General features: G+C 46.8%; 1 long non-coding RNA gene across 1 annotated transcript; it reads left to right on the forward strand.

Moving 5' to 3' along the window:
• Positions 1–1,426: 1,426 nt before the first annotated feature.
• Positions 1,427–23,697, forward strand: LOC122681388. The gene is made up of 3 exons (XR_006336954.1): positions 1,427–1,933; positions 16,786–17,146; positions 21,799–23,697. It is a non-coding gene; the product is annotated as an uncharacterized LOC122681388 (long non-coding RNA).
• The last annotated feature ends 1,069 nt before the right edge of the window (positions 23,698–24,766 follow it).

Raw genomic sequence — 24,766 nt, forward strand, 5'->3', positions numbered from 1 at the left:
GAAGCCTACATGAAGTAAAGCAGAAAAAGAGATGAACTTGGTGGATAGTGGTTTGAGCCCCTGTCCTGGAACCAGCCATGTCTGAACTCCTAGATTTTTAAACCATATGAGCCAATAAATTCCTATTTTGCTTAAGCCAGTTTGAGTTCAGGTTCAATAAGCAGGCAAGACAAATCTCAGCCATAAGGACCTAATAACTTGACCTAAGGTGAAAAGTAATCAGAGATAGAAAGGCCTTAGAGAAGGAGGGACGTTCAAACACTGGTCCTCCGGCCTGTGGCTGTGGGATGTTACAATCACCCAGCCTCCCTGGACTCCAGCTTCCTCCCCAGTGTAGCAGGGGTGGGCTAATAAAATTCAAGAATGCATTTGTGGAGTTGGTGGAGCCAAACTGCTTGGTTCAGATAATACAAAGCTTCCTCCATCAAGCGTGTGTGCTCAGAAGCCAAGCTCCAGTGTGGAGGGAGCTCGTGGCAAAGAAATGATAAACTAGTACTCGCTGGTATTCACTGAATCCATGCCACATGCCTTCTGAAGCCTTTGCCTGCACTGTCGCTTATTCCTTACCGAAAGGGCAGATATTACAGAGAAGGAAACGGGACACAGCCGACCAACCACTGGCTGTTACAAGGGCCCAGGAGTCCAGCCGCGGGCTCGTCTTCTTCCCAAACGGTGCAACCAACTAGTCCTGGGGGTTTGCCGCCAAGAAACCCCTTCCAAAAGGTTTCTGGGAATTTTACAAAGAGCAGTGGACATCCTGCTCTTTGTAAAATTCCTGGCACCCCACTCCAGTACTCTTGCCTGGGAAATCCCATGGACAGAGGAGCCTGGTAGGCTACAGTCCATGGGGTCGCTAAGAGTCGGACACGACTGAGCGACTTCACTTTCCCTTTTCACTTTCGTGCACTGGAGAAGGAAATGACAACCCACTCCAGTATTCTTGCCTGGAGAATCCCAGGGACGTGGGAGCCTGGTGGGCTGCCGTCTACGGGGTCGCACAGAGTCAGACACGACTGAAGTGACTTAGCAGCAGCTCTGGACATCCATTTGGATAGGAGTTTTTTAACCTCATAAATATGTTCAAGGCACCAGAAGAGGCAAAAATAAGCCAAACGCAAACTTTCCTCAGCATCTTCCCCTTAGATACAGAAAAACAAATCATAAACTATGCTCAGTAATGAACTGGTAGCCTTAAGGGGCCCCAGAGCAGACCTTGAATCAGCTGGGATTTCAGGTCCCGCCCGTGGGGGGAGGGGAAGACGCCTGCAGAGAATGTGCCAGAAGAATGAGGAGGAGAGAGATGGGGGGGCAGGAGGGGCAAAGGAGAGAATGAAACAAAGATTGTGGAGGGAGCGGGCGGAGGGAGAAAGAGAGAGAGAGAGATGGGGGGAGGGGAGAGATGGGGGAGAGGTGGTGGGCAGAGAAAGACTGAAAGAGAGAGATGCTGGATGGACAGGTAGATGCTGCGCTGTGGGTATGCGGTCCGGGAGGGCAGCTAAGCACGGCCCGGCCCTGGTTCCTACAGCCGCCCCTGCCGTCCCCACCATCTTGTTCCCCGGCAGGGGTGTGAGACCAAGGCTGGGTTCAGGGCGCCTCCAAAGAGCGGACCCCGCGTCGGGCGAGGAGCTCCCGGGGGCGGCCCGCTGGCCCCAGGCCCGCTCGCGCGGCGGCGCGGACGCAGGGAGCGCGGCTCGGGCCGCCCTCCTCAGTTCTGCAAAATGGTGTCCGCGCTGCTGAGGCACTGGGCGCCGCGGACGTGCGGCTCCCTGCACGCCGCCCGCGCCCCGCGGCTCTCGTCTCCACGCCCGGACGCCGTGTCCCCAGAGTGACCTGTGCTATCTGGGGCCTCGGACTGCTGCTCACAAAGAAGTCACACTGAAAGGGAGAGTGTCCCTCACGCTGGTGTCGTCTTTACCGAGAAGAGGAAACGCAGGTGCCCTCTGCTGGGCGGGACAGGCGGGGCCGAGGCGGGGAGTGCAGGGGGCTGAGGGCGGGGCCTGGGCGCCGGGCCCGAGACGGAGGCGGGGCCTGGGCACGGTGGGCGGGGCCTTGGTGTCAGTCCCTGAGTTAAAGGCGGGGCCTGGGCGCGATGGGCGGGGCCTTAGCGCCGCTCCCCGAAATAGAGGCGGAGCCGAGAGCCGAGGTCCCCGATATAGAGGCGGGGCCTGGGCGCGATGGGCGGGGAGTGGAGGAGGCTGGGGGCGGAGCCTGAGCGCCGGTCCCCGAGATAGAGGCGGGGCCTGTGCTCGATGGGCGGGGCCTCCCCACCCCTCACCTTCTTGTGTGACCCGCTCCCACCCTACAGGGCAAATGGGGTCAAGCTGAGTTTTTTCCCGAAAGGGGAACTAAAAACCAAAACTGAAACTGCTTTACAAGTAAATCATTCACTTTGAGAGAACTGAAAATTTCTTCACTGGGATTTTTTTTTTTCCCCTGTCGATAAATGTTGAATTTCACAGGTGCCAGAGAAGCAGGGAAAAGGCAGGGGTCTTGCGGGACACTGCCAACTTGTTCATCAAAGCGAAGGGTTTGGGGTCTCAGGGAGGTCCTGGCAAAGACTGTAGCTGCACCAGGCCGGCGGGGGCTTCGAGGAGATGGTGGCGAAATTCCTGTCCATTCATAAATTATTATTGACACTTTGAGAATAAAAGAGGTGTTATTAATGATTACAACATGTCAATACGAATAATTCTGGAGTATGCCAGGCAAGGCAGACTCTTTAGCTCAGCATTGTCCAAAAAGAACTTAACACGATGATAAAAACGTTCTAGATCTGTGCTGTCCAATAGGGTAACACCAGCCCTACATGGCTACTGACTATTTGAAGTGTGGCAAATACAACCTAGCAGATTACTTTGTCCTTTAATTTTTGTTAATTTAAATTTATTTATTTATTTTTTAGCCCCACTTCAGGGCCTGCAGGACTTTAGTTCTCTCACCAGGGGTCCTATCAGGGGCCCCCTGTAGTAGAAGGGTGGAGTCTTAACCACTGGACTGCCAGGGAAAGTTATTTAAATTTAAACAAGGTTGCATGTGTCTAGTGGTGGTGCTAGTGGTAAAGAACCCACCTCCCAATGCAGGAGACATGAGAGACACGGGTTCGGTCCCTAGGTTGGGAAGATCTCCTGGAGGAGGGCATAGCAGCCCACTCCAATATTCTTGCCTGGAGAATCTCTTGGACAGAGGAAGCTGGCAGGCTACAGTCCACAGGGTCACAAAGAGTTGGACACGACTGAAGTGACTTAGCACACACTCACAGTGACTAATGGTTTTCCTGGTAGCTCAGCCGGTAAAGAATCCACCTGCCAATGCAGGAGGCCCAGGTTCCATCCCTGGGTCATTAAGATCCCCTGGAGAAGGAAATGGCAATCCACTCCAGTACTCTTGCCTGGGAAATCCCATGGACAGAGGAGCCTGGCCAGCTACAGTCCATGGGGTCGCAAGAGTCAGACATGACTTAGCAACTAAACCACCACCACCAGTGGCTAACATACTAGACAGCAGAGCCCTGGTCATACTACTCGTAGCCGAAGACCAGAACCCTGGTGACAGCAGCTAAGTCCTCGGGCACAAGACTTGTAAGACAGGCTCTCTGTAAGAACTGGTTGAATGAATAGGTGGCGCTAGTGGTAAAGAACCTGCCCCCCAATGCAGGAGGCATTAGAGATGCGGGTTTGATCCCTGGGTTGGGAAGATCCCCTGGAGGAGAGCATGGCAACCCACTCCAGTATTCTTGCCTGGAGAATCCCATGGACAGAGGAGACTGGTGGCCTACAGTTCATGGAATCACAAAGAGTCGGACACGACTGAAGTGACTGAGCACAATAAGAATTGGTTGAACAAATAAAAGCTTAATAATCAAGTCACTGTGCTCCATGTCTGCAGTGGCATAAACTCAGAACACTTCTCAGAGACTTCCAGGAACCTGGAGAAACAGAGCTTCGCCTGGGAGAGCAGAGATCCCAGGGACACTTCCTGTCCAGTGTCCGGGGCTAACCCCAGGTCTTGAGAGCCCGCCTCGGCATATGGCACTGCCTGCAGCACTTGGAAAGGTCAGCGGCTGCTTGTTCCAACACTTTCCTGGGAGCGTCCTAAAAGCTGTCAGAGTGTCCACGTGATCAGAAAAGGCCTTTTGCCTTTGAGGTTTCACCAACAACTTTTAAAATCTCTCCAGTTGTCTCTTGGTGTTACAGATTTGGAAAGCAGCATTTTTGTTTCTAATTATAAATTCCTAGGTGATGTCATTCAGTCCCCAAACACCCACTGGGGCAAGGCTCAATAGAGAAAGACAGTATGCTAACAAGTTATCTGGAGGTGTCAGAAAGAAATGAGAAAAAACAGTACAGTTTGGGGAAATGTTTTCCAGGCTGCTTTCTGGTTTTAGCAACTGCACTGGAAGAGATAAGATACACATGGCTTTTATAAGGAGGCAGCGGAATCTCCAGGGGACATGAGGCAGGAAAAAAGAATCAGGCTGAAAGCATCTGATCATCACATATTCACTGAGAAACAGATTACAATATAGCAAAAGAAGCTCTTCAGGGAAGGGCTCCTATGGGGACCTCTGGGGCCAAGATTCAGTGCGCTCTGGGACAACTTGACTTCAACTCGATGGTATTTGAATAATCTGCCAGGGAGAAAGCAGATATAGCACACACGGTCACATTGAGCGTTGAAACTCTCAGTTTGACAATGAGTAATGATCAGCCATGCCCAGAGGCCAGGCCGACACTCTCTCAGAAACAAGCAGGGAATTGAAGCAATTATTCAGTTATCCATGGACATAGCTACTGGCCAGGGCTGCATCCCCGATTTAGCCCAGAAACAGTAAGACTATTATAAGCTGTTTGCAATGTGTGGGTCTATCTTGAATTTATTAAGTAAAGGAGAATACAGAAAAATCCATAATGTCGTTGGGAGTGCAGTAAGACTGAGTCACACCGTCAGTGAAGTGGGAGGTTGAGGGCCTCTTGCCACTGAAAGGAACATCTTGCTTTTGGCCAAAATGGAAATAAAGATTTGGGTTTAGATATTTCAGATGGTCATTTCTTCACGTCACCCTTTATTATATGCGTGGTTGCTAAATTTCACATCGGATTGCATTTGTGGCCAAAAAGACAGAAAATGTTGAAACAGGACATTGTTCAGTTGTTTAATCACTAAGTCATGTCCAGCTCTTTGCGACCCCATGGACTGCAGCAAGCCAGGCTTCTCTGTCCTTCACTGTCTCCCAGAGTTTGCTCAAACTCCTGTTCTTTGAGTTAGTGATGCCATCCAACCATCTCATCGTCTGTCATCCCCTTCTCCTCCTGCCCTCAATCTTTCCCAGTTTCAGGGTCTTTTCCAATGAGTCTGTTCTTCACATCAGGTAGCCAAAGTATTGAAGCTTCAGCTTCAGCCTCAGTCCTTCCTATGAATATTCAGGGTTGATTTCCATTAAGATTGGCTGGTTTGATCTCCCAGCTGTCCAAGGGACTCTCAAGAGTCTTCTCCAGCACCATAGTTCGAAGGCATCAATTGTTCAGCTCTCAGCTTTCTTTATGGTCCAACTCTCACATCCATACGTGACTACTGGAAAAATCATAGTTTTGACTATCTATACTGACCTTTGTCAGCAAAAGGATGTCTCAGGTTTTTAATTCGCTGTCTAGTTTTGTCATAGCTTTCCTTCCAAGGAGCAAGCATCTTATAATTTCATGGCTGCAGTCACCGTCTGCAGTGATTTTGGAGCCTAAGAAAATAAAATCTGTCACTGTTTCCACTTCTTCCCCATATATTTGCCATAAAGTGATGGGATCTGGGGCTTCCCAGGTGGTGCTAGTGGTAAAGAACCCTCATGCCAATGCAGGAGACAAGAGAGATGGGATTTCAGTCCTTGGATTGGAAAGATTCCTCAGGAGGAGAGCATGGCACCCCACTCCAGTATTCTTGCGTGGAGAATTCCTTGGATAGAGGAGCCTGGTGGGCTACAGTCCATAGGGTTGCAAAGGGTCAGACACGACTGAAGTGACTTAACACTCATGCATGCATGATGGGACCAGATGCCATGATCTTAAGTTTTTAATGTTTTAAGCCAACTTTTTTACTCTCCTCTTTCACCCTCATCAAGAAGCTCTCTAGTTTCTCTTTGCTTTCTGCCATTTAGGATGGTATCATCTGCACGTCTGAGGTTGTTGATATATCTCCCAGCAATCTTGATTCCAGCTTGTGATTCATCCAGCCAGGTATTTCTCATGATGTACTCTGCATATAAGTTAATGGGAAGCCTGGCGTGCTGTAGTCCATGGGGTCACAAAGAGTCAGACCCAACTTAGCGCCTGAACAACAAAGCAGAGTGACAATATATAGCCTCGATGTCCTCCTTTCCCAATTTTGAACCAGTCCCTTTTTCCATGTCCGGTTCTATCTCTTGCTTCTTGACCTGCATACAGGTTTCTCAGGATATAGGTAAGGTGGTCTGGCATTGCCATCTCTATGAATTTTCCAGTTTGTTGTGATCCACATAGTCAAGGCTTTAGCGTGGTCAATAAATCAGAAGATGTTTTTCTGGAATTCTCTTGCATTTTCTGTGATCCAATGAATGTTGGCAGTTTGATTTCTCGTTCCTCTGTCTTTTCTAAATTTTTGAAATACTATGAATAAAGTAATATTATTTCAGCTCTTCCTTAATTAGCCCCTTCTGATGACTATTGGTGGCTGGAAAGAGGGGGAAATGTTTTACTCCCCCCTTTATTTCCTCCCTTCAAAGTAGCTTTGCATGTCACTCAGTTGTGTCTGACATTTTGAGACCCCCCCAATGGACTGTAGCCCACCAGGCTCCTCTCTCCATGGGATTCTCCAGGCAAGTATATTGGAGTGGGTAGCCATTCCCTTCTCCAGGGGATCTTCCCAACCCAGGGACTGCAGCCAGGTATCCCACATTCTTTACTGTCTAAGCCACTAGGGAAGCCTCAAAATATAGTTTACCTACCTATCGAAGAAAACCCAAATATCAACAGCTTAAATAAGATTTATTTTTTCCATTTAGTAAGAAATTCAGAAGCATGGGTGTAGTATAGATTTTAAGACCAAAATTTTGGGTCTTATTTTCCTAGTCACATAGTTTTTCAGTTGGCAGAAAAGGAGAATGGAAAAAGAGATTACCCGAGATTTGACCACTCCTCCCTATCCCATCCCCCAACTTTAAGGAACTTTTTGGGAAGCACACCCAATGACTTCCGACATTTCATTGCAAGTGAAAAGTGTAAGTGAAAGTGGCTCAGTCGTGGCCGACTCTTTGTGACCCCAAGGAGGAATTCTCCAGGCCAGAATACTGCAGTGGGTAGCCTTCCCTTTCTCCAGGGAATCTTCCCAAACCAGGGATCGAACCTGGGTTTCCCACATTGCAGGAGGATTCTTTACCAGCTGAGCTTTCATTGGCCAGCATCAATGAAGTGTTCAAAGGCCAGGTCTACTTGATAAGGAAGCTGGGAAATGTAGTTTTTAAAGCTGAAGTTTTTAAAGCCTCCCCTCCCATTAAAGTTGATATTCTGTTAATAAGAATATTATTAACAGAATAATATGCCTAGGCATTGAGTAGGCTTGACCATTCAAAGCATCTTAAAACAAATTAAAACAAAATTTTTATCTACTTTTGCAAAAGTAATATTGATTTCTTTATGAATGACATTTATGAGTCCCACATAGAAAGACACAGCTCATGCCTACTATTAAATACATATATCAAGGCAGAAAACCAGTTAGTTAAGACGAGTGTGTGTGTCTCCCTGGAGGTGGATGCATTCTTGCTGTGTGATTGGCTTCGGCACGTGCCTCCTGGGGTTCTACAGGACGTAGGTGTGACTTCTTCTGTCAGCCCCTCTGTCTTCTTCCATTAGGACCTGAGCTGAATGGGATCCTCCTGAGAACTAACTTCTGTAGGAGTGTCTTAAGCCTGAAACACACCGTCTAGAGCAAGTTCAACTTCATTAGTGATTTGAGGAGAGATTTATTGAGCCAGAGGGAAGAGGTCTGTGAATAGAGTGTGTCTACGTTGGTTAAGTAACTAAGACAGTCACGGTGTTTGAGTGGTTTTTAGGTTCCGGTCTGAAACAATTTCTCTGTGAGTCAGAAGGAAAAAAAGAAGTTGAAGGGAGAGGCTGGGAATCGGGGCTAGGGGACGAGGGGCCACATGGGGCAGGGTCTGACGAGCACGTTAACAGGTTGAGCTTCAGCCTGTGGCTCTGGGCTTAGAGACTCTTCAGGGCCAGGCAGGAACGTGGGGCCATGAGGCTGGTCAGGTCGGCAAAAGAGGGGCAGAGGCAGAGCCCCCAGCTCCCCATGGTGACAGTCACTGCTGGGCCCAACCAGTTAGTTCCACGTGAAACTGCAGACCCAGTTCTGCCGGTGAGGCGGATGGTTCAGGAGAAGCCCAGTATCTGAACGTTTACATGAAATCGGATTTGGTTATGTGGAGTCAGATTTTATGAAGCTGGGCAAAGCTCTGATCAAACGTGGCTGCATCTGGCGCCTTGGTGAGCAGCGTGGTGCTCGTGAGACTCTGAGAAGGGGTGCGGGGCACCGAGGATGGTCTGAGATGGCAGAGCGGGAGCACGAAGGCGGGGCCAGCCAGGCCCTCGCCGACGGCAGGAAGGCCGCGGGCATGCGCTCGTCGCAGCACTAACACCGCGCGGCACCGCCTCACACCGGTCTGAAGGGCCAGCTTTAAAGTCCACAGATAATAGATGCTGACAGGTGTGGGAAAGCGGGCCCTCCTGCACTGTTGGTGGGAGTGTACGTTGGTACGGCCACTATGGAGAACAGTATGCAGTTTCCTCAAAAAACTAAGAATAGAGCTACTATCTGATCTAACCATCTCAGTCTTGGGCAAATATCCAGAAAAGATGAGAACTCTAATTCAAAAGATGCATGTACCCCAGTGTTCATAGCAGCACTGTTTACAATAGCCAAAATATAGAAACAATCCAAGTGCCATATATATATATATGTATGTATAGACACACACTGGAATATTACTCAACCATTAAAAAAATGGAAACATTGCCATTTGCAGCAACATTGGGTGGACTAAAGAGTGTCATACCAAGTGAAGTAAGTCAGAGAAAGGCACTATATGACATCACTCATATGTGGAATCTAAAACGTAATACAAATGAATCTGCATTCAAAGCAGACTCACAGACATAGAAAATAACTTATGGTTACCAGAGGGGAAAGGCAGGGGTGGGTGGAGGGGTAAATTAGGAGTATGGGATTAACAGATAGAAAGTACTGTACATAAGATAGATAAGTGACTATTTACTTAACTAGTTGTTTTTATTTAACTATTTAACTAAGGAAGTAAAAATAGATAAGGGTTTACTGTATAGCTCAGGGAACAATATTTAGTATCTGGCAATAACTTACATTAGAAAATCATCTGAAAAAACATAACTGAATCACTTTGCCATATACCTGGAACTAACACAATACTGTAAATCAAGTATATTCCAGTTTTTGAAGAAGCAGAAGAGGGGGTGGTATTGCTGCACGCCGTGACCGGAGAGCTCAGCGTAGGACTGGGGTAGACTGCTCCTGTCGGCTGCTGCTGCCGCCCTGGGACAGGCGCTAGTCAACGTGTGAGAACATAAGCAGGGAAAAGGACTCACCCGGCGGCCATCCTAAAGGAAATTAACCGTGAACATTCATTGGAAGGACTGATGCTGAAGCTCCAATGTTTGGCCACCTGATGCGTGCTGCTGACTCATTGGAAAAGACCCTGATAGTAGGAAAGACTGAAGGAAAAAGGAGAAGGGGGCGACAGAGGATGAGATGGTTGGGTGGCATCACCGACTCAATGGACATGAATCCGAGCAAACTCCGGGAGTCAGTGGAGGACAGAGGAGCCTGGCGTGCTGCGTTCATGGGGTCGCAAAGACTTGGGCACCTCTCAGCAACTGAACCACCACCACAGCAGAGTGGCCTGGAGAGTCAGTTCTCAGGATTTTCCCAAGAGGAGTCAAGTCCCACTCAAGTGCCCAGACGGATAGAATCAAGAATATTCTCTGCTGCTTCCTTGTTTGTGATAATAAGGAACCAGAAGCCAGCTAATACTGTCCATCAGTAAAGTTACAGGTAAGTAAACTCCAGCCCGTGGTGTATCTGAGCTGTGGAGACACAAGAAGCACTCGGAAGGGTAAGACACACCAAAACACCCCCGCACAAAGCCACACCGGCCTCTTCTCTCTCTCCCGCTCACGCATTCTCTCAGTCTGCAGGCTCAGGTACAGGACCCGAAGCTGCCCCAATCCTTCCCTCAGCGTTCGCAACACTGGATACCTGGGCCGAAGGAGAAAGTTTCCAAGATGAGGGATAAGTGGTCACCAGGGAACCTCTGTTTAAGTTGTTAATTATTGTAACTGGGAAAATGCCTTTCTGGATCTCTTATGTAGTGAGAAATTAAATGAAAGTGGAGGATGATGCATCTGGCATTTTGCAAGGACCGTTGTAGCAGGGAGTGGCGAAGAGATGACAGCACCTTGAGGGGTAAATGGGAGTTTAAGAGGCAGAAACCCAAGCGAAATTAACCCTGAGCATTCATTGGAAGGACTGATGCTGAAGCTCCAAGGGAAAGAGCCTTGTTAAGGCTGCCGAAAGGCCTGGCGGGGGCGGGGTGGGGGGAGACGAGAGAAAGTTCTTTGTTGGTTGGCTTTTAACAGGGGTGACTGAAAATCTCAATAAAATGGTATTTTGATTCCCTTTCACAGGGCATTGCTTCTACAATAGTAGATTCTACAAATCTCAATAAAATGGCATTTTGATTTCTCTTTCACATGGGGTTTGCTTCTGATTCAAGATCACTCCTATGACCTGCATCCCAACTCTTCTGATGTAGGAAAGTCTAGAAAGATTTTGACAGGAAATTAAAATTGATTGGTGGGATAGGACCAGGATATCTGTATAAAGGGAACACACTCCTGGGGAGAAAATGTTGCTTGAAATAGGATACAGAGGAAGGTCTGCCAACGGAGAGATGGTTAAGTATGTTAGTATAAAAATCAGCTGGGTAGGCTTTTATGTGGTTATTAAAAATCACATTTCCAAGTTTTAAAATTGGAAAACATGCAGAAATGCTGATAATCCAATGTTTGATTTTAAAAATGCTTGCCAAAAAAAAAAAGAAAACAAACAAACAAACAAAAAAATGCTTGCCACAAAACTTTATGTGCAGTTGAGTCCATTTGTAGTTTACAAAATAAGTCTATCTGTGTGAGGGGAAAAAAGAAGGAAGCATTCATTTGGTAACAGTGCTTTTCCCTGGGTGATGGGGAAATTGGTGATTTTATTTTTCATGCATTTCTGTTGACACTACAATTTTCTATCGAAAACAGGATTGCTTTTTTTAATTCCCCAAAAGAACTGTTTTTAAAAACCGTCATTGGAAAATCATCTCTGAGGACAACAGCCAAGGGAGGATTCCTGTTTGGCGAAGAAGCCGACAGGCGGGTCCCAAGCAGCCTTGGGGGACTTTCCCCTTTTTGCCTAAATATCAAGTGTCGGCATTCACACGGTTAAAAAGGGCCTGAATGGAGCAGCCTCCCCAACGCTGGATGACAGGCATCAGGCCCTCCGCCCCTCCCATCCCAGGAGCTGTTGTGAGTGCTTATTTATCAGAGAAAACACCGAACTTGAATGGGCTGGAGCTCACCGGCTGGCAGCAGAGGTCTGGTCCTTGTCTCTTTGGACGGACCCTGGAATTCGTCTGGAACACACAGGATGTGTATGAACATTACGGAGCAGAGCGCAGTTCTCTCCCTCCTGCAGAATCCCACTTCTTCCCACCAACCTGGCAGCAAGCAAAACGACCTCAGGATTAAGCCTGTAAACTTTGGAATCAAACAAACCCATGTGCAATCTTTACTTTTTTTTTTTTTTAAACCTAACAGTTCTGTGGCTTCCAGCAAATTCTGTAACTTCTTTGTACTTTTGTTTACTCATGTGCAAAATGGGGATAAAGATCACCACCATGTTGGGTTCCTATGAAGATTAAATAGGATAAAGTACAGAGAGTGGACATGTGCAACCCTGTGGACTGTAGATTTTTGTTCTTGGATTACCTGTTTTCTTCTCACCCTACTTTAGGGCCATCATTCATGGGATGAAATAAGAAAGGATGGTTTGGGGAGAAAGATACTCTTGGTAACCTGCAGATTTTCTTGTGAAAAGTGCAATCTCTCAGTTCCAGGCTGGCGTCTGTTGTTGGTAACTGGGTTGGCTCCAGCCATTGAACCAATTTATTGAGCACTATTTCTTGCTAGGACGGCTTCCCTGATGGCTCAGGCAGTAAAGAATCCTCCTGCAGTGTGGGAGGCCTGGGTTTGATCCCTGGTCTGGGAAGAACTCCTGGAGGAGGGAATGGCAACCCACTCCAGTATTCTTGTCTGGAAAATTCCATGGACAGAGTAGTCTGGAGGGCTACGGTCCATGGGGTCGCAAACAGTCGGACAGGACTAAGTGACTAACACCTGCTAGGCAGTGTGTTTAAGCCCTCTTATAGGTATATGACCAGCGTCCACATAGGTTGTATTATCCCGTTATGTTTTATTCAAATAAGTCCTGATAACAGCCACTTCTCACCACCTCGACGCTAGTCTCAGCTACCCTCTTCTCCCAAGAAGTCACAGCAGTAGCCTTCTCCTTGGCCTCCGCTCTTGCATTCTTTCCATTTCCAGTGAACTTTGGAGTCAACCAGAACGGGAGAACAACCAATCTGGAGAGAGAGTAATGTTACGTAGGGAAGCCCAGGGACTCTGGTTCAGGGACCGAATCCTGCCTTGCTCAGTTAGCTGCTAACATACCTTCAGTCACAAGGAAGTGACTGGCAAAGGTGCTTCCCACGCCCCTGGTTGCCTAGCTCCAAGGACGCCAGACTTGCCATCACGCATCCCTGCTGAGACTGTCTCTGATCGCTAGGGGAGTGCCTCTCACTTAAGTACACTGCCCTCATTGCCCCTTCCTCTCTGCTCCACCAGCACAGTGAGAGAGAAATTTACCCACCCAACACACCCTAAGATTTGAGAAGGCTTCTGCTTCAGGAAATGTAGTACATAGCTGAGAATCTTTCTCTGCAGCTTTTTAAAGCCAATCTTTGGATTAACCAGATGTCTGATGAGCATTAAAAAAAAAAAAGTCTACTAAAAGTGAAAGTACCATTGTTTTTGTTTATAAATACATCAAAATACTCATATCTTTTATTGATCTGTGCTGAGGGAGTTGTGGGTTTTCATGCAACGTTTTTTGAAAGAGTGAAAAGCAAATACCTCAAAATGAAAATAGGATCACACATGGTTTTATCGTCTTGTGCAGTTCATTTAATTACAACCTGATCTTACGGAAGGGATCCCGTTTTGGTTTAATCTTTTGGGGCTCCCTGCTCAGCTAACTTGAAAGTTTAGCTTTGGATGTTTAATTCTATAGTCTGTGATCATTTTAGGAAATTTACAAAGATGGCAACACAGAATATATAGAATGATTCATTGTGGTGGAGTTCAAAGCAGAGTGATCTGTAGTAATTCTGCACACGACAGTATAGCAAAGAAAAATAGCTTAGCCAAGCCCACACACTGATATGAGAAATCCTACAGCCATAGAGATTATAACCATGCATCTTATGAAAAAACATAAGTGGAGTGTACATGTTATAACTATAACATCATATCATATAACTTAAGTGTAGAAAGCATGGGCTTCCCCAGTGGCGCTAGTGTTAAAGAAGCTGCCTGCCAATGCAGGAGATGTAAGAGAGGTGAGTTCAACACCTGGGTTGGGAAGACCCCCTAGAGAAGGGAATGACAACCCACTCCAGTATTCTTGCCTGGATAAATCCCATGGACAGAGGAGCCTCATGGGCTACAGTCCACAGGGTCACAAAGAGTTGGACACAACTGAAGTGACTTGGTCACACGAACAAAGCATAATACAAAATGGTTTGCATTGAACTGGGTAGTCAGGCAGTCACTAGGCATTTTATTAATCACCTGCTGTTTGCAAGGTACTTTCATAACTATGAAATAATCTATATAAAAAAATCTGAAGGGAGGATGTAAAAATAAGGCTGAGTCAGGAAGATGGGATTATCATGGATTCTTTGTCTTTATTTTCCCTTAATATTGAAACATATATGATTTCAAATGGACCTTATTAAACTTAGAAGTTTTGCACAGCAAGGGAAACCATCAAGAAAACAAAAAGACAACTAACTGAATGGGAAAAAATATTTGCAAATGATATGATTGATAAGGGGTTAATATCCAAAATATATATAAATAGCTCATATGACTCAACATAAAAAAACAACCATATTAAAAATGGGCAGAAGGACTGAATAGACATTTTTCTAAAGAAGACATGCAAATGGCTAAGAGGCACTTGAAAAGATGCTCCTAATCATCAGAGAAATGCAAATCAAACCCACAATGAAAGATCACCTCATACCCGTCAAAATGGCTGTTATCAAAAAGAACAGAAATAACAAACGTTGGCAAGGATGTGGAGAAAAGGGAACCCTCATATACTGTTGGTGGGAATGTAAATGTAAATTGGTGTAGCCACTATGGAAAACAGCATGGAAGTTTCTTAAAAAATTAAAAATAGAGTTACCAGCAATCCCACTCCTGGGCATATATCTGAAAAATAACAAACACACTAGTTTGAAAAGATAGATGAACTCTAGTACAAGATTTATAATTACAAGCATTATTTACAAATGCCAAGACATGGAAGCAACCTAAGTGTCCAACACAGATGGATCAAGAAGCTGCAGTGTATAAATATATACAGTGAAATACTACTCAGCCATAATAAAGCATGAAATTTTGTCATTTGCTACAACAAAGATGGGATTAGAGAGTATATGCTAAGTGAAATAACCCAGACAGAGAAGGACAAATATATATGGTATACGTGGTATATTTGTATATATATACATATATGCACACCACCACCTATCTATAGGATCTAAAAATAAACTAGTGAATATAGCAAAAAAGAAACAGACCCAGAGAAATAGAGAAGAAAGCGATGATTGCCAGTAGGGGGAGGAGAGAGGAACAGTCTGGGGTGGGGAGTAAGAGGCACAAGCCGCTATGTACAGAGCGACTATAAGGATATATTGTACAACACAGGGAAATCTTTAAAGAATAATTTAATTTCAGTATTTTTTTTTTAAAGGATAAAAATATTTGAAGCAGCATAACAATAAGAGTTGCAAATGCTAATTTTGTGCTAACTTAATCTCAGCACTGCCCTGAGCAGGCTGGGAATTTGATCTGGTTTACTTCTATAGTGATGCTATTATCAATAACATCACTGCCATTTTACAGTGATGTTTTATATAAGCCCAATGTCTTAGAGATGGTTCATAGGAGAACCGAGTCCCAGAGTGTTCTTGATTACTACTTCAAACCTATCACACAAGGGTATGGAACACAACTCTGCACGTGAGGTTTCTTTGATATTTGGCCTTGCAAGTGGTTGCCTCCTCAGCCATCCTGGGGTGTTCTCTGCTTTTCTTATCACTCTCCCAGACCCAGAATCACAATTTATACTCAATCGGTCAATGAATAAAGGAGGCCAGGAATTGGGTAATCCACTTCATTTTTTTCAGAAGTGTTTGTCAACAACATGGAACTTTTAAAGAGTTATTTCTGTGTGTCCACCATTCCAGACTGAAACAGATAATGCGTACTCAGTTTACAAGACAAGCAAATACTTAAACTGAGAAGACAGTGATAAAACCAGGGGCTTGTTTCACTCTGGGAATATTCCGGAAACCAAGTTTGAACAATTGCTTCATGTTCAGTTGGACACAGGTTCATTCCCACCTTGATTCACACATAGAAATATGCCTATCTTATGACTGCTACACATATACACACTCCTCTTTCCAAAATGCTGATTATGTGTGAACCAGTCATTCCTGACTTCAGAGCACTGAGTCCTTCAGTGTCAGCCTTGACTCCAGCCTTTCTCTGATATTCACATCCAATCCAACAGCACACCCTGCCCACCCCATCTTCTAAATCTGAGACCTACTCAGTAGGCCAGCACATGTCAATTTTGGTAAATATTCCATGTGTACTTTAAAAAGAATATGTATTTTGCAGTTATTTGTTGCCTTGTTCTATAAATATTGATTCAACCTTTTTAATTGTTACTAACTTTGTTGGTTTGTTTTTTAGTTACTGATAGAGGAAAGGTGAAGCTTACAACTACGATTGTGAATTTATTTCTCCTTCTAGATCTGGGGGTTTCTGCTTTATATCCATCACAGCTATATTAGCAAGAGTTTGTAGATTTAAAATTGTTCTTCCTCCTCATATCTGTAAATGACAAGGATGGAATAGGCTCTCACGAAATGTTTGCTGCTTGCATCACATAAAGGGTCGTGCATGTGTGCTCAGTCATGTCCTCCTCTTTGTGACCCTGTGGACTGTAGGCCACCAGGCTCCTCTGTCCATGAGATTTCCCGGGCAAGAATACTGGAGTGGGTTGCCACTTCCTCCTCCAGGGGATCTTCCTGACCCAGAGATCGAACCCACATCTCTTGAGTCTCCTGCATGGGCAGGCAAATTCTTTACAATCAAGCTACCTGGGAAACCCCAAATAAAGGGTCAGATGGGGACAACCCAGAGTCTTCTTGGCTCTGATCATCTCTATTTATCCCCTGAATGAAGATGTCTGCATTTCCCTCTGAGTCAGAGTCAACAGCAAAAAAATAAAAATCTCCTATTCTGGTCATTTTTCCAGAGTTGCTCTCGGAGACTACTGTGGCACCGAGGAATGAAAGAAACATCACCACCACCACCCCCATTCCAGAATTTCCTGTCCTGTCTTGTGGTTGACTTCAAACATTTCACCTCCCGCCTCCCTCTTTCTCACCATCTCTTCTTCATGGCTAAAGAAGTTACACATTTGCAAAGGAAATGATTAAGCAAATCCAGAGATCTGGGCCAGGGGACCTGATTTTTTTCAAGGCCCTCGTTTCTGAGAGCTGAAGAAATCTGTGCGATGAAGGGTTTGCTCATGCGTTTTTAGCTTTAGTCAGGACTGGTGCACAATTTCCTGTTTTTGTATCCTCAAAACTGCTAAGCTACTTGTGAACAACTGGGTAAGAGAGGGAGGGGGCGGGGGCTGCGAGGGAGGGTTGTGAGCCAAGAGGGGTTGGGAAGGGCTGCTCCTTCCTCGGTCCTGGCAGGACTTCTGTGAAAGTGGAAACGTTTTTCAGTGTTTTATTTTTGTCGTTTAATGGCGGCGCAGTCGAGACTGGAGGCAGTCTCAGATTCTAGACTTGAAGTTGGGGGATGGAGTGGTAAAGAGAAGAAACAAGTTTCAGCAGGAATTTTAATGGGTGTCCAGATAGTCCAACGACGGTTGAAACTCAGTGTCCTGATAAGTGTGAACCTTTATTAGGTCCTTACGATGCGCCAGGCGTGGCGCCAAGGGCTTGGCAGGGAGGGTGTCTCCCTAAAGCCCATGCAACCTGCGAGGGGGGCCTCCACCATCGGCTGCGCTTTAAGCGCAGGGAAGCGAGGTGGGGAGGGAAGTGACTTGGAATTCCAACCTGTCCTTTGGACCCAGAGCCTGCATCCTTAACGTCTACTCTGTCCTGAAGGTAACAAAGGGGACCGCAACATACATGTTCACATATGTAGATCCAGGGAGAGGGAGGAGCCCTAACCAAAGCTGAGCCCTGGTTGGTTTTTTTTTTTTTTCCTCTCTCTCTCAAAGCAGGACCTCAGGTTGTGCTGGGCTTCTGCCTGTTCGCTCTGACTTCCTCTTTCCAGGCTTGCCTTCAAACTACCTTTCCCGAGATCCATAGAAGCCAAGTGGCTTCTTCTTCAGGTCAGCCAGTGGGAGGCACTTGCACCAAAATAATTTTTCCTCCCGTCAGCACAAAAGAAGCGCTTCTGGAGAGCAGCCGAACCTCTCCTCTGCTGCACCCTCCCAGGCCTCACCCCCTCTCCCACCCCCACCCCAGCCGCCCCCCACAGGGCACCCCGTTTCCCACAGGACCACAGGTTCCCTGGTCTGGTGAGCAGACCCCCAGCTGCTGTCTGTCTGGCCCGAAGAGTAGTTGCGGCTTCCTTCTGTGTCTCATCTCTGCAAGGCCTCCTTGTCGCATGGCTGCCTTGTCAGCTCTTCCAGCACCTCTGAAACCAGTGCCGTATTAACCCCCCTTCTGTTAAACCACCATGCACAAACTTGGTCCCCTGACGAGAGCCTAAGGGAGACACAGGTGTTTGTGCTTTAGATACAGACCCTGAGACAAGAGGTTGCGTGCAGGTCGTTTATTTGGGAAGGGGTCCCAGGGAGCACAAACGAGGGAGGGTGTATTTGTGAGTGTGTTACTACTGTGGGCTCTTGCTGGGGACGCCTGTGGAAATGTGTAGAAGACCCCCCAAAATATGGAGAAGTGGAGCTATTTATCTGTCATCTTCCATCTCTGCTTGGTTGAGGGGGTTTCTGGAAACGTGAACTTTCAGGCATTTCTAGGAATCCTGCATGTGGACTGAACAAGTTCCCACAGTCCTTGGAGGAAGTCATCAAGAAGGAAAGCAAATAATGGAGGGACCGTTGAAGTGGGACGTTATCAGGGCTGTGGGTGAACTCAGAGTTGGACTGAGGACCAATGAGGCGTCCACAGCATCTGCTACTATGGCAACATGGCTAATCAGCAGATAACCAAGGAAAATTAAAGGGAGACCTGAGTCCCCTCTACTCAATTCTACTTTACTTTCAAATGGGACAGACACCAGGGAAAATCAACATGTTTTCCCTCCTTTCTTTCTCTTTCCTTGGATGAGCCAGACAGTCAGGTTACCAGGACAGGGAGAGACAGGGATGCAGCTTAAGGGTGTCCCAAGGACTGGGTGGACTTTGAGCCCTTGAAAGAGAAGACATACAAATTCTACCTTGGGCAGATGTTCTGGGCATCCTCATCAGTATGCTTTCTGAGCACTCATTTGCCAGGCAGTCTACTAACGAGCTATAAATGCGTTATCTCATCCCCCTGGTGGCTCAGACAGTAAAGAATCTGTCTGCAATGCAGGAGATCTGGGCTCCATCCCTGGGTCAGGAAGATCCCCTGGAGAAGGAAATGGCAACCCACTCCAGTATTCTTGCCTGGATAATCCCAAGGACAAAGGAACTTGGTGAGCGACAGTCAATGGAGCCTCAAAGAGTCGGACAAAACTGAGCAACTAACACACGATACTAACAAGCTATAAATGCATTGTCTCATTACTCTTCTCATCAAGTCTAAGTTCTCTGATTATTTCCATTCTACAGAGAAGCAAACTAAGGTAAAGTAACTAAAGATCTCACAGCCTTGGGCCATAGATGTGGGTAATCAGATGGACGATGGGGCTAAATTCCAAACTCACATTTCTGACACTTGGAAAATAAGCATTCAAGCATCCTTCCAAGGACCAAAGCCATTTAGAGGTTTTATCTGAGTATTTCTTATACTCTGTGAGGAGGCTTAAAAGTAAAATGATGACACTTTGTGGTGTCTGGTAGTTCAGGTCACTCAAGGGATCCAGTGAATATTAGTTGAATTGAGTTTGCATTAGATCTACCTGCAGCAAAGTACAAATCTGATTCTGTAACCCTTCAGCTCAGATCTCTTCCCTGGCTCCCTACTGCCCACAGGAGAACTGCATGTCCCTGTTGACCTGGTCCTTCCTCCTCTCCAGCCTTCACCATCTTATCTGTCTCCCCACAGCCTCACTCCAGCCATGCTGACCTACTTGCCATTCCCTCTGTAAACGCTGGCCTTTTGCACTTCCGTTCTGCTGGAATCCCCTTCGGCCACTGTTTATGTGTTAGTTCAGCCGTCCGAAACGGCCAAGCTCCATCCCTGTTAGTCTCGAGGCAGTGCCTTTCTTTACGCGCCACCATGCCCTGTGTTTATTTATATTACAGTCGTCTTTGTGTCTGTGTATCTCTCACAGACACAAAAACATGCCTTTAAGAAGAGCTTAGTTGGGTTGCAACCTTGGCTCTGACCTGTGTGTCCGCAGGCTGAGTCGCTTCTCCTGTCTTCACCTTGGTTTCCTCACCTGTAAACTGGGTGGTAAACGGGAATTCCTGTGAAGCACAAGACCTGACCGGGATAGTAAATCCAAGGTTAGCTGTGAGTATCTTTACACATTCAGAACTGGTCTTTTTTTGGTTGACACTCAGTGAAGTCAGAGCTCAACCTTGACCAGTGGTTTTTAATTTTTCCTGCATCAGAACCACCTGGAGGGCTTGTGAACACACACATTGCTTGGCTCCCCCTGGGTTTGGAGTGGGGCTTGACAATTTGCATTTCTAATTGGTTCTCAGGTGACGCTGTTGTTATGGAACCACACTTTGAGGGCCACTCAGCTGGGCACCTGAGGAGGGAAGACTGATTAAAGTGATCAAACACTTGGAGTTAAAGTCAGGCTAGAGCGTAAGGCAACCCTCTTTCCAATGGATCTGGCCTTAAAAACCTTATCTATCAACTTAACCATCCAGAGGCTATTTATTATCTACCATGCCCAGGCACTGTGCGTTGATGATAGAGCAGTGAATGAGACAACGTCCCTGATGTTGATGGGCTCACAGTCTAGCAACCCTGGCCTGCAGGGCAGGCATCATAATTGCTCAAGTCCCGTCAGGAACTTGAAGGGACCTGGCTGGCTTGGGGAATGGCAGACTTTAAAAATACTGATACGCACAGTTGCTTTATTGCTTACTGCATCATCATAGTTACCTTCTCAACATCAGTTTCACGGAAATGATAAATCAAAACTGATGACAGTGATCCTGTAATTCCCTTGTCTGGCACTGATGAAGTCAACTCATTTGGGACATGGCAGAGCTGAGTCCCAGAGGATCAGAGCCAGGTTGTAAAAAAACAGCTGTTGCATAAGATGATAAATATCCCCACTGTTGTTGTCTCTATTAACTAGCCGACTTGAGCAGGAGTTTTCAGGTACTCGGTGCTAACATTCCCGGTGCTCTGACAGCCCTCCTGCACTGTTTTTTTTTTTTTTATGTACCAGCCATTGCACAAAGGGTTTGCCTTGCTCCGTCTCAATCCACGCTCACAGCAGCTCCGCGAATTGTGCATTATTATTACTCTCCTGTTTAGGGAGGAAATTGACAGGGTAAGTCACTCGCCCTCTCCTCTCGTTGGGTGTGAGGGTGACTTCCACGCTTGGCAGTGACACCCACTCAACTGTTTACAATCACACTACACTTCTCAAGCTTCTTCTCAGTCCGAGCTGATAAAAATGGAAAAACCAACCAATAACCAACCTTTGTTCGGGGGACCGAGAATCACAGGGAGCAATGGACTCCCCAGCTTGGCCCTCGTACCCTGCTGCTGCTGCTGCTGCTGCTAAGTCGCTTCAGTCGTGTCCGACTCTGTGCGACCCCATAGACGGCAACCCACCAGGCTCCCCCGTCCCTGGGATTCTCTAGGCAAGAACACTGGAGTGGGGCACCAGTGCCTTCTCTGGTTGTTATCATTACCCTTGATAAAAGTGAAAGTGTTAGCTGCTCAGTTGTGTTCTCATGGACCGTGGCCCGCCAGGCTCTTCTGTCCATGGACTTCTCCAGGCAAGAATGCTGGAGTGGGTTGCCATTTCCCTTCTCCAGTGGATCTTCTCAACCCAGGGATGGAACTCAGGTCTCCTGCATTGCAGGCTGATTCTTTGCCATCTGAGCCACCAGGGAAGCCTTACTGTCAGCCTTACTTTGATAAAATTGCCCTGATTTGCTATCCAGGCACGACTGTGGCTCAGTAAAGCGCCAGCAGGTGAAGAGTCTCCAGTGAGTGGCTTTCCAAGAGAGGGAAATGAAAGAGTTAAGCTCCCCTGAAAACCAATTTATGCCAAGGACCGGATTCCGACTGGCATTCAGGCCAGTGCTAAAGATCTGAATTACAAATTTACAGAATTTGCTGCTCTGTAAGTAATTACTTTTCTTCCTAATGGAGCCCGTAATTTCCGGGGGTGGGGTGGGGTGGGTGGCTAGTGTCACTTGATTTCTACTGATAGAATGAACAGGATCTAGACCAGAGAGGAGTTTAATTCTACTCACCGTGCGAACTGCCTTTTTATGAATAAAAGGCCGAGAAAGGGCTTGGGAGGATAGCTAAAAGCTGATAAGAATATTTTAGATTTCTGCAAAGCGCATTCCCTGCATTTGCAACTTGGGTGAGTTAACCCTGGCAATCATCTTCCTTTCCTCCTCTTTCAGGTAGGGTGGTGAGCTGATTCTAGTTTGTAAAGCTTAAGATCATTTTGGGATTCTTTGACAAAAGAGATGCTGCTCGGCAGGCCTGCTCCCTTCCCGGCACTTTGAGAGGGAGCCAGCAAGGCGCAGATTCGAACCTCTTGGAGTCTCATTAGACGGGTCCCCAGTGCATCTGTTTGCACACAAACAACAACAATGCAGCTAGAGAGTCTGTGTGTGTGTGTGTGTGTGTGTGTGCAAATCCCTGATAATTTGTTTAAAGGGCAGGGGGCACAACGAAACCACAAGGACTTCGCTCTCTTTCTCTTTTCCTTCCCTCTTTGGCATTTTCCTTGGATGGCACGTGGCCCTCTCCCCAGGATGAATTCATGAGAGACCTCAGGGGCTGCTGAGAACAACTGCAATTTGAATGAATTCTTTTACGGATATCAGACGTTGCCGTTGGCTGGAGCTGGCAAGCAGCGTTTTTCTGTTGTTGTTGTTGTTTGTTTTCCCTGATGGTGGCCAATTCAGCTCAACAGCCCAATTCTTGGAAAGGCCACGTCTTGACACAGGAGAAGACACTTCCATGTGCACCTAAAAATAAATAATAAGTTAATGAGTATGTCAGCTTCAAAAAGACACCTTTGCCCCTCCCCCAGGTGTTAATTTCTCTTTCTGTTTTGCGGTGTTCTTAACATTTTACTGTGTGTGGTTTTGCTATCCAAAGGGCATTCCTGGGCCCTGTAGTTTAAAGAACTTTAGCCCCTCTGTGAATCTGTGTCCCCAGAGCTTTCCTGCCCTCACTTGGGGAGTGGCTACTCTTTTCACCCCTAATCCAACAGGAAGCATGGAAATTAGTATTTATTGCAAATGCGTCAGGAATGGGCTCTCCAATCAAAACCAAACAAACCCCACCAAACTAAAAAAACAGAATTTTAACTTGCTTCGCAGGCTACAACTGGCTTTAGAATCTCCCCAATAATTTTTAGAGTCCTCTCTGGCTTAAGTTTTCTTAAAAACAGAACAAGCAATTTCATTCAAAGATGGCTTTCCTTTTTTGGCCAGGAGGATGGGAAACCAGTTATGGAAACCGTTGGCATGCTCTGCAGCAAGATTCTCAGCAGAGAACTTCTTTTTAAAAGTTTGAAAAATTTTTTCCAGGGTGGGGGGGCTCCTTCGGCATTAGTGAGTCAGCCTCGCCCTGGAGACATTTCTCATCAGGGCGAAAAGCCCCTGTGTCCAGTGAGGTGAAACTTGTCACCTTTCTCAAAAGACTGGCATGGCCGGAGCAAAAGGTCACACCAGGCAACCCCCGCGGTGTTCAGAGACAAAGCCGTGACTGGCTGCCTGTTTGCCTTGAGTCATCCCGTGTGCTGGGATGGGGATGATGGAGGGAACGTCATCCCCCACGGAGGTCTTCCCCAGAGGGTTTTTCCCCTGATCTGGGCCAAGTTAAGCATAGAGACATGAAGCAGCATGAGGTCATTCTCAGTGGGGTGAGTCACAAACAGTGAGGAATCTCCAGGTTCGGGCAAGAGGGCTGAAGAAGCCAAACCCACCCCAAGGAAAAAGCCTCTGGTCTTTTTCGGAAGCTGAGCTCTCAGGTACAGATGGTCCAAGCTGGGAGCCAGCGGGTCCTAGGAGCCAAGGGCCTCCCAAACATTTCTTTTTGGGAAATATTTTTGTCCTGAACACATTTTCCAAAGGCCCTTTTGCCCAAGCCAAAGTTTTATTTGCCTAAGGTATTGCCTTCTGAGGAGCAGGTGTTCAGTGCTGTTTCTAACCACGTGGTGGGGTGTACACGCAGTGGGTTTGGAGGAGCCGCCGGTGCCCGTGGTTCTGGGTCAGTTACACATGTCCGTTTGCCTGTGTAAGACTGTGAACGTGTGCATGCGTCTATCTACTCCTGTATGGAAACGCATGTTCCTGAGTATGTGTGTGTGCATCTGTGGGTATAAATACACACCTGGATGTATGTGTCACTTGAGGACACTTTGACTGACTCTTAACCTCCAGCCCAAGGGATCGAAGCTTCTCAGCTCAGCTGTAGAAGTTTGCCTAGCCCAACAACTCCCACGGTGGTCCATGACTCACCAACAAGGGGACAAAGGCCAGCCTCCTTGCCTGTAGGCAGAACCAACTTTGTGGTGCGATTCCTGCTCCAGGGCCCCCTGGGAGACAGAACCGAACTCCGCTCCAGCTGAGACCAGACCCTGCCCGGTCCTGCTCTTCCTGGCTTTCCTCTGGGAGCCCGCCTTCGGGTTTGAACGTGCACTGAATCTCTGTCAGTGTGGCCAGAGGCAGTGTGTGTATATCATACATGTGTGTGCCCGTGCATATGTGCAAATATACACGTGCACACATCTGTACACGCACACGCCGCCTGCGTATGAGGAAATCGAGGAAGATCTGGGAGAGGAAATAAGATGCAGGGGGAGCATCGATTTTCTGACATGGAAGATAAAGGCAGCTCAGACACAGCACAAGACCTGCTTTAAAAGCTGAACATTAAAAG

Source organism: Cervus elaphus, chromosome 23 (assembly GCF_910594005.1).
Source record: "Cervus elaphus chromosome 23, mCerEla1.1, whole genome shotgun sequence".
Taxonomy (NCBI): Eukaryota; Metazoa; Chordata; class Mammalia; order Artiodactyla; family Cervidae; genus Cervus; species Cervus elaphus.